This window comes from Psammomys obesus, unplaced genomic scaffold (assembly GCF_907164565.1).
Source record: "Psammomys obesus unplaced genomic scaffold, mPsaObe1.curated_primary_1811, whole genome shotgun sequence".
In the NCBI taxonomy this organism is placed as follows: Eukaryota; Metazoa; Chordata; class Mammalia; order Rodentia; family Muridae; genus Psammomys; species Psammomys obesus.
This window is the reverse complement of record NW_026587216.1, coordinates 34,895,893-34,905,774: the sequence shown is the minus strand read 5'-3', so window position 1 is coordinate 34,905,774 and position 9,882 is coordinate 34,895,893. Positions and strand designations below refer to the sequence as shown.

The following is a 9,882-nucleotide window of genomic DNA, read 5'->3' as shown; positions in this document are numbered from 1 at the left end:
GGGCTCTTCTGTTTTGTTCAATTCTTATATGTCAGTTTTTATCTCGTTTTATTATTATCCCTTAGAATTCTTCTTCTTCCTTTCTTTCTTCCTTTCTTCCTCCTTCTTCTTCCTCCCTTTCAGTATTTAGAGACGTGCGATAGAGCCCCAACTGTCCTGGACTCACAGAGATCTGCCTGCCTTTGTCTTTGTCTGAGTGCTGGGATTAAAAATGGATTCCACCGCACCTGTTGGCTTTCTAATGCTATAAAGGGAATGCATCTGGATGGTAGGGGAAGTGGGAAGGAACTGGGAGGAATAAAGGAAGGGAAAAGCATAATCAAGACATATTATATGAGAAAAATATTTTCAATAGAAGAACAATAGGGAGAAGGGGAAGGGACCTTTGAGAAAGGGTAAGGGAAGGGAGGGGAGAAGATTGGTGGGGAAAAAAATGGTTTTATTTTTTCCACATATAACTTACCATCATTGATGTTTAATTGGTTAATTCAGCTCCTTTACACCTAAACTCCATTTTTATTCTTAAATTTATTATTGAACTTAAGAATCGGTTCTCACTTTCTCTTGCCTTATTTTTGTGAAGTTGGTAGTTGTTAACCATCCTGCTTACCCTTTTGAATTTTGATAGCCTGTTTTTGGTTTCCATCCAATCCAACACTTTCAACCCCTTTCTCCTGGTTTTATCATCCACCATGCCCAATTTACCTTTTTCTGTAAATAGAAATGACTCAAACACCAATGGAAACACTGCCCACAGCACAGCCACACTTTGCTTCTCACGTCCTATATCCCATTCACAGTTGTTGCCACACTTTAAAAAAAAAATTATTATTATTTAGAGTTAAACTCTTTACTAGATGTTATTTCAGGCAGATGGCCAGATTCTTCAGATGCTCCAGGAATGGGGCTCTCCTCTCCCTATAGATCACAGGGAGTGGGTTTCTCCAGAGGAACCCTCTGAGTTGCTGGGGCCAGCGAGTCCCAGAAGCAGAATTGGAAGGCCTCAGATACATGCTGCTTCCACGCTTCCAGGCTGGGCAGCAGAGAGGAGAGGCCCATAGTGGGACAGCAACCGCACACCGTGTCTGCCAGGAGGCCAGTCATCGTGGGCGGCAGACATTACAGGGTTGGAGGGCTGAGCCCGGACTGTGAGCAGGGGCTGGCCCCTGTATAGTGGCACCTCTGGCCTGAAGACAGCTCCATTGAGCACCTGTAACATGGACGTGGTGCCCTGACCAAGCTCACAGCTTGGTAGGGGGCATCTGCCCGGGACTCAGTCAGGAGGCATTCCCCAGTGCCCTGCACCCCTGGGACCTCAGGGCTGTAGGAGGTGGTGACATTGAAGCCACCTTCTTTCATGAGTAGCTTAGAATTCACCAGCTTAGCATTCATCTGCCTGCTTTGATGCTTCTCTTAGAAGGCCACAACGACTTCCGGGCTCAGACAGGTCCCAGCATTCTTCAAACGTGTTCCTTGTGTCACCACCTGGATGGTCCCTTTAGGGGAACCAGCCCAAGCATGCATCAGGGTGCTCACTGCTTCTGACAGACCAATCCAAGGCTTGGTGTGTGGAAAGAAGGCACTGGTAAGGGGTTGCTGACGACCGCTGTTAGAGATTTCCCTTTCACCATGTCCACAAACTGGACTGCGATTTCCTCCCTGCAGCAGCTCCAAGCCTCCTTGGTGCTGGCCCCCAGGTGGGGACAGCTGATGACATTCTCGAGGTCCACTAAGGCGCGGTCCCAAGGTGGCTCTTCTGTAAACACATCCAGTGGAGCACCACTGCACTGACGTGATGCAGGACACGGAGCAGGGCGCCTTCATCCACAATCTCTCTCGGGCGCAGTTCACAACTCGCACGCCCTTCTTGCACTGGTAAAGGGCAGGAGGGGCGTGTGGACAGTGCTGAAATCACAGAGAGGCTAGGTCTCCTCCAGCAGCAGCTGCTAAACCCTGAAGGAGGCGGCCACTTCTGGAGAAACGATGGGGTCAGAGCCTACAGTCTTCATTCCAAAGGACTGCATCCAAGTGGCCACCTCTCTTCCATTTCTACCCAGGCCAAGAATTCCCAGTGTCTTTCCGTTGAGCTCTCTCCCCGTGAACTTCGTCCGGTCCCATTTGCCCTCTTTCACTGGAGCTGTCGCCTGGGGAATCTGCCTGGCCAGGCACATGAGCATCCCACAGGTGAGCTCCACAGCACTGAGGCTGTTTCCATTGGGGGGTGTTCATGACGAGGATGCCCTTCCTCGTGGCGGCTTCCAGATCCACATTGTCCATGTCTGTACTACCCCTGCCCACCACCTGCAGCTTCTCCGCTGCGTTGGTGACATCAGCAATGACACCTTAGTAGCTGACCAGACGATAAGACCCTCGCAGTCCTACAGCTCGGCTATCAGCTCCTCCTTGCTCAAGTTCTACTTCTCCACCACCTGCAGCCCTCCATCTTGCAGGATCTTCTGGCAGCAGGGGTCCAGGCTGTCACTGATGAGCACTTTGCGCAGATTTGTGAATGCCGTTGCTGGAGCGGGCCTCAGAATCAGTTGCTCTGGGTGGGCAGAAACACTTTAGGCCAGGAAGCTGCAGGAAGGGCTGACTCCAGCGACTGGGCCTAAAAATCTTTCTTATTTACTTTTCTTATATCTTTTTCTCCCTACTCCACCCCAATCCCTTCAACACCCCAACACCAGGTAGGAGAGAGAAAGGGTTAGTGGGAAAGAGTGCACACAGTTCTTCCTTAGCTGCTTCCTGCTGGTCAGGGTGATCCAGTTCCTTGCAGCCAGTCCAATCCTCCTTTCAGATCTCCAACTTCTGAAAGCAGCAAGGGGGAAGCAGAAACAGCCTCATTCTTTTTCTCACTTTACACTCTTCGGGGCTCTGGCATTTATTCTCTCTCCGGAGTCCTCAGATTTAAACTATCTGCAGCTGGCAAAGGGCTCCTCTCAGAGCGTGCATGAGGCAAATAGTCTGCTGCTGTGGACCATCTGAATCAGTCCCACATCCCACACCTGGGACCAAAACAAAACGGTGTTTCCATCCACAACACACAGTGCCAGTGCTTTGCAAGCATCGTTTAGTACATAAGATGCTGTGTAACTCTCAATGAATATTTAGGGGAACATTTTGGATTGCTTACATATTTGCAGTGCTGAGAACTGAAACCAAAGTCACAGGCATGCTAAGCATGTTCTCCTCCTGAGCCACATCCCCAGCCCGTGGAATGTTTTATTCTAGTAATGGTTTGTGGTTTCTTGTTTGTTTGATTTGGTTGTTGTTGTTTTTTTAATTTGATTTTTATTTATTTTCATTCTTTACTGATTTATTTTGTTTCATTTATTTGTTTGTTTGTTTGTTTTGGGGCAGGCTTTCTCTGTGTAGCCGTGGCTGTCCTGGAACTCATTCTGTAGACCACACTGGCCTTGAACTCACAGAGATCTGCCTGCTCCTGCCTCCCGAGTGCTGGGATTAAAGGTGTGCACCACCACGCCTAGCTTATAGTGTATTTTTAAGTCCTAGGACTTTTCACACCTTCTAATAATTTCTTTTTCTCTATTGAAATTTATAGCTGTTCATTCTGGCATATCGTTTTTTCAGAACCCTTTCGCTAATTCTACTCACTGTTCCTTCCCAGGGTTTGTCCCCCACAAGTCATGTATGCTCTTGTTTGTGACACACGGGTTCTTGCTTTTTTTTTATTTCTAGTAATTTCATGATTTGGTCGTTTCTCTACAGCAGTGATTCACAATCCGTGGGTTGCAACCCCTTCGGGATGCATATAAGTTATCCTGCCTATCAGATATTTACATTAGGATTTATAACAGTAGCAAAACTACAGTTATGAATTAGCCCCGAAGTAAGTTTATGTTTTCGGGCTTACAAACAACATTAAGAACTGTATTAAAAGGGCTGCATCGTTAGAAAGGTTGAGGACCACTGCTCTAAAGCCTGTTGGAGGTTGTGATTGCTTTAGCCTGATCCCTTGGTGGTGGTGAGTTGCCGTTCATACAGAAGTTCTTTTAGCCTACCAGTGACTGCTTGGAGTCTGCCCGACGCAGGAAGGAGTATATCAGGAATTCGCCAGAAAATTGGGCAGAGTTACATGCAAAGAATTTGGCTGTTCCCTTTCAGAGATTTCCTTTGCTCACTTACCAGTTGATTTTCTTCCAAGCTCTGCCATCTGGTTTTTCATGTGGATAAGACATAAGACATAAGAGTTGTGTCTCTGTTTTAATTGCCCCTGATATTTTCTGAAACCCGGAAAGTGAGTTTTATTCACCCTGGTTTATAATAAATAGCTGCTCAGAAAAAGCCATGGACTCCTTAGGTCTTAGGAAAGTTTCCCCAATTTCATGCATGTAATCTTAGTCTAGTTTTGCCTACAATATGCATAAAGAAAGTTTTTGATTGTTTTGTTTTTGTTGTTTTCTGTGTAATCTGTGTAGGTAGCAAAGATTATGTGTTACTACTAGGGTTTAGGATTGTGATTGCTTTGTGATTGCTTTTATCACAGACTTCCATGGTTTTGCTGCCCTGCAGTGTCGGGAGAATTCTTGCTGCTTCACATCTCTGTGGTGTCTGATGTTGTCAAATGTAAGGGCTTCCGCTACTGTCTTGTTGTGGTTCTCTTTGTATTTGCTAACTATAAAATTTGAGGAAAATGTTTCTTCAGATCTTTTGCCCATCTAAAAAGTATTTTATTAGATTGATATTTTATTGTTGAGTTTTAAGAGTTCTTTAATATCGTGGGCATGATCAGATATGTGATCTGTACATATTTTCTCAGTCTGTGGCTTATGTTCTCATTTAGTCAAGTCTGCTTTTTCCTTTCTTGAACTGTACTTTTGCAATTGAATCTAAAAACTCATATAAACAGATTTTTGTTCTTAAATTTTCTGTAGAATTTATGTAGTATTGTTTTTTTCAATAGATTTATGATTTACTTTTAAATTAGTTAATTGATTCATTTATGTGTATTGGCATTTTGCCTATAAGTATGTCTGTATTCTATATGCATACTTGATGTCCTCAGAGACCAGAAGAAGGTGTTAGATCTCCTGGTACCAGAGTTACAGACAGTTTTTAACTGCCATGTGGGTGCTGGGAATTGAACCTGGATCCCTTATAAGAGCAGTAAGTGCTTTTAACTGCTGGGCCATCTCTCCAGTCCCTAGGAGCCATTTTTATTCAGTTTTTATACGATGTGTGGTATGTATTAAGAACCTTTTGGATTTTGTTGGTGGTGATGGTTGATACATTGGTTGATGAGTTGGTTGGTTGGTTGGTTAGGATTTTTGTTAATTTGTTTGTGGGTTTTTTTTGTTTTGTTTTAAACAGGATCTCACTATGTAGCCCTGGCTAGCTTGGAAGTCATTATGTAGACTGAGCTAATCCTCAAAGTCAAAAAGATCTGCCTGCTTTTCCTGAGTGCTGGGATTAAGGGCATGCACTAACACAGACTGTTGGTTACTTCTCTGCCACAGTACCGTGCGTGGCACCTTCCAGCAGCGTGAAAGCTAGCCATTTAGAGTTGAAGCTTCCAAGTCAGCATCAGCTTAATTTCTCCATGATCCATGTCTCAGTGTGTGAGCTTCAGCAGTAGCTTTTTGCCATCGAGTTCTGGAAGGAAACCAAGAGCCTGTAATGTTTGAGGGGGTGTACGGAATCCCACTGATCTACAACTAGGAAAGTGCTAGCCCACACCTAGCTCTGTGCTTTTATTTAGTAGCTATAGAATCTAGAAGAGGCATTGTTGTCGTAAAATAATAAATAGAGTGTTGGGCTATATTATGTTTATTATTAGCCCTAAGATTATCATGGCAGTATATTTTAACCCACTATCACAAATAATAAGACATAGACACCTGTTAGATTTATAATTGCCTTATTTAACCTGGGCCGGGCAGATATTCCTACCTATGCTGTCTGAACCACCTCACCATCCATCTCCCAGCCACCTTAACCATCCTCAATGCCATCCTCCTTAACCATCCTATCTTCCATCCATAATTAATAAATATGTGCTTTTATTCTTCATCTGGGCCTTTCCACACCATTATTGGAGTCCTTCCTCCCAGCCCCACATGGTTTCTTCTCCAGGCTATCACATGATGATATCCTCCTCCTTCCTCTAATTCCTGTGTTTCCCTTCCTCTCTTCTTCTGTTTTCTGTGATCCTCTCTGTCCTCCAAAACCGGGGAACCTTAGCCATGCCTACTCCATTCTGCCCTGCCCAGGTATAGGCTGTTTAATCAACCAATCAGATATGTCTTAGGCAGGTTTACAAAACAAAAATAGGTGTAACCAGATCTTAAGGGCCAGTAACACAAATCAGACCAACCTCTAACAATTCCTCTTTTCTGTCTAAATAAATGTTATTTCTTTTTTTGTTTGTTTGTTTTTGTCTTTAAATAAGTTTATTACACAAGAAGGTACACTGAAGGAATTGACTAATATTCAACTTAACATGCTTTTAAAGTAACCCATAGAAATTAGGAAAGGGCCATTGTAAAAAGACATTAACACAATGGAAATCAAATATGTATAGATAAAATCAACAAATAACAGATGTAATAACCAATAATGCAGCCATAATCAGCAAGTGGGAGAAGGCGGAAATGTAAGAGTGTAGTGTCATCCCAGAGGTAGCTAAGTCTGCAACAACTACAAAGAAACCCAAGGACAATACTACCTCTGAGTTGGATTGACCCATTTTTCATTACTATAACAACATATCTAAAGAAGGTTAATATTACAGTGTAATGTTATATATTATAAAAAAACAAATCTTGCTTTCAGGTCTATCTGCTTCTTGCAGATTCTTTTACTTGCATATTGTCTAAATAACTTGAAATTAACACTTTCAGTGTGATGTTAAATCCAAGTAAATGTTAAGATTAACATCTAAATGGGTCCTTTAAGATACTTTTGCCTTGTTCTCTGGGTTTGCAAGAAAGCATTCAGTCTCTCACTGTGAGTATTATTCACTGGGAGTTTTGTAAAACAACTATCCTTTATTAAGTTATGGAAATAATCTGTTCCCATTTTATATGATTTTTGTCCAGCTGCTGAATGCCCCTTGTAGGCTCATTAATATGATTGTGTCTTCTCATTTAGTCTTCTACTAATAAGGTGAATTATATTCATTGATTTTTTTTTTTTAATGTTTAATTGACACTTTTCCTGCTGCCTATGGATCCAGGTGTAGAACTCTCAGCTCCTTCTCCAGGACCATGTCTGCCTAAATGCCATCATGCTTCCAACCATGCAAATAGTGGACTAAACTTCTGAAACTGTAAGCCAGCCTCAGTTAAATGCTTTCCTTTATAAGAGTTGCTGTGGTCATGGTGTCTCTTCACAGCAACAGAACAGAGACCAAGATCAAGATCATTGTTGGCATGCGGACATCCAGTTTTCTCAACACCATTTGTTAAAGATTCTGTCTTTTCTCCATTTGTATGTTTTCATACTCTTTTTTAAAACATCAGATGCCTGTAGCTACACGAACTCATGTTTGGGTCTTCTGTTTTATGTTACTTTTGTCACTGTGTGTTTATGACAACACCAACTGTTTTTATTACTAAAACTTACTCACAGAACCACAAATAAGTATAACTCTCACCCTTCACCAAAGAAATTCCCATAAATCACACTGATACAATCTCTCCTCTCCTGCTTACCATCGCTGGCAGCCAGTAATAATTTGAACTGTGTGTTCTGTAGCTTTGTATCATAATATACCACAACGAAACAAAAAGACCTACGAAAAACCAAACTAAAGGGGAAGAGGTTTGATTTTGGCTCATAGTTTCAGAAGTTTGGCTTATATTAACCAGGCTTCAATTTTTCTGAGAATGTGATAAAATATTTTGTCCAAGTGAAGCAGAGGAAAAATCATGAGCTGGCAGTTAAAAAAAAAAAAAGGAGAAGTGTAAGGACAAAATTAACCCTTCAAGGGCATGAGCTCAGTGACTGACTTAATCCAAATACCACCAAGATAGATTTCAGCCTATCTTCTGAAATTCCCACCCTCTCCCAATAGACAGATATTTTATGAATCTACCATTGATAAGGACAGAGCTCTTTTAAATCAATTACTTTCCACAGGTCCCATCTTTACACACGGCTGCAATGGAGACCAAGATGTTTCAAATCAAGCCATAATACATGCATGCATATACACACACATGCATACACCTACTCACAAACACACATGAGCGTGCTTGCGCATCAAAAAATGAGGCTCAAGGGTATAGCCTGGTAACGATTCTATTCATCCTGAGGCATCTGCTGCTTCTCCAGGATGTAGAAGTACCTTGCCAGGGACTTCACTGCTTCAGAGTAGCCTCATAAAGAGAAAAGTCATCATCAGAAATGTTCTGAATTTCCAAGGAGTGAGGGAACACTAAAGTTATTAAATCAAGTTACATTTTCCCATCATGTTTGTACCACAAACACATTAAAAACTCCATCAAAACTTAAAGACCCTAAGAACACTGGGGAGTTGGGTGATAGATGGGCCTCTACATTTCCTCTTTTTATATATGGATGAGTCACACACTGCCTAAGGACAGAGACATAATCTGAGGAGTGTCTTGACAGGGGATTACATCCTTAGAATGTACTTACACAAACCTGCATGGTTTGGACCAGTGATCAACATGGGCTCTTGATGCACTGAAAATGTAGTAACTTAGCTCTCAGCTAAATTCCATTTGATTTTACAGTCAACTTCTTTTAAATAAAGGCATCATTAGAATAGTATAGCAAAAACATATTAACAAGATTGCATACTGTACCTAGCTGTATTGCTATCCTCTTATGTGGCTAGTAAGGCAGTAGGCTGTTTTCCATCAGCGTCACTACAAACATGTGAGTGATGTGCTGTGCTAAGGTGTCATTAAATACTAGGAATTTTCAGCACCATCACAATCCTCTGGGACCATCACATACACCATCTCTCAGTGGCTAGAACATCACAATGTAGTGCATAACTATATACGTGACTGAGTCTTAAAGCTGGAAACTATGACCTCTATTTCCACAAAACCTGGAGCAATAGGAAACCTGAATTCATCCAAAAAAGCTACAGATAAGGCTATTTTTTTTCTTTTTCTAATAATGCATTTTTATTTTATGTTCATTGATGTTTGGCCTGCATGTATGTCTGTATGAGGGTATCAGATCTTGGAGTTACGGACAGTTGTGAGCTGCCATATGGATGCCAGAAATGAACCCAGGTCCTCTGGAAGAGCAATCAGTGTCAGTGCTCTTAACTGCATCCGCAAGTCTGTTGGCTCTTGTCACCCTGTTTCCCTTTGACCTTCCTCTCACCTGCTCAGCTGCCTTTTACTGTCTTGGTTTATATTCACCTCTCCTAAGTTTAGAAGCTTCTTGCATCAGCTAGAGTTTATAAAGTAAGTTTTTTTGTTTGTTTGTTTGTTTTGTCATTCTGGTTTCATACCCTACTTAAACTGCCTCTAAAAACCCAATAAAATGACTAACAAGAAATACTCCACACCTCAGCAGGATGTTTTCAGCCTTCTTCAATCTGTGCTTGATACTAATGGGAAATGGCCAGCAAACTCTTTACTAGATACAACAGGAGTACAGCAAGTTTTAATTTCTAACTTTTTAAATTCTGTAATAATGATGTGCAACAGCTTGAGGGAAACCACATGTCAACCAGGTTAATTGATGATATATATGGAAAGATGAGGCTCAAAATCAAGTTGCCCAAAGAGGTGGCCAAAATTATTAAAGATGTTGAGAACCCTTCAAAAAGGCTTCCTCTCCATTTCCTGACCAATGATACGCCAGCCTCCTCATCTCAACAAAAGCCGAGAGAGAGAGAGAGAGAGAGAGAGAGAGAGAGAGAGAGAGAGAGAG

The 9,882-nt window shown here is 42.0% G+C and overlaps 1 pseudogene; it reads right to left on the bottom strand.

The window, feature by feature from the left end:
* Positions 1-918: 918 nt before the first annotated feature.
* On the bottom strand, positions 919-4,186 carry LOC129673423 (D-3-phosphoglycerate dehydrogenase-like; annotated as a pseudogene).
* Positions 4,187-9,882: the final 5,696 nt, after the last annotated feature.